This window comes from Pygoscelis adeliae, unplaced genomic scaffold, assembly GCF_000699105.1.
Source record: "Pygoscelis adeliae isolate BGI_AS28 unplaced genomic scaffold, ASM69910v1 Scaffold71, whole genome shotgun sequence".
Lineage (NCBI taxonomy): Eukaryota > Metazoa > Chordata > Aves > Sphenisciformes > Spheniscidae > Pygoscelis > Pygoscelis adeliae.
Genome location: NW_008824356.1, coordinates 6,595,656 through 6,595,941, shown reverse-complemented (window position 1 = coordinate 6,595,941; position 286 = coordinate 6,595,656).

The following is a 286-nucleotide window of genomic DNA, read 5'->3' as shown; positions in this document are numbered from 1 at the left end:
AGTGATCAGGATGAAAGGGAGGGGAGTCCTTCCCCAAACCATCTGGCTCTAATTGCAGGTAGAAATGCCTCTCTGCGTCCCCCCATGGGGAGGGGGCACGCCGCTCTCTTCATTAATCCCGCGGCTCTCGGCTGGGCTGGCGCGAAGGGCGAGAGCTTGGGAACAAAAGGGGGTTTCAGCTGGGCAGCCAGAAATAGGCAGCCGCTGGCAGAGATGCTGGGGGTTCGGGCACCTCTGCTCCCAGCCTCGAGCTGCGGGGCCCCGCAGACCTTCCCAGGGACAGCCC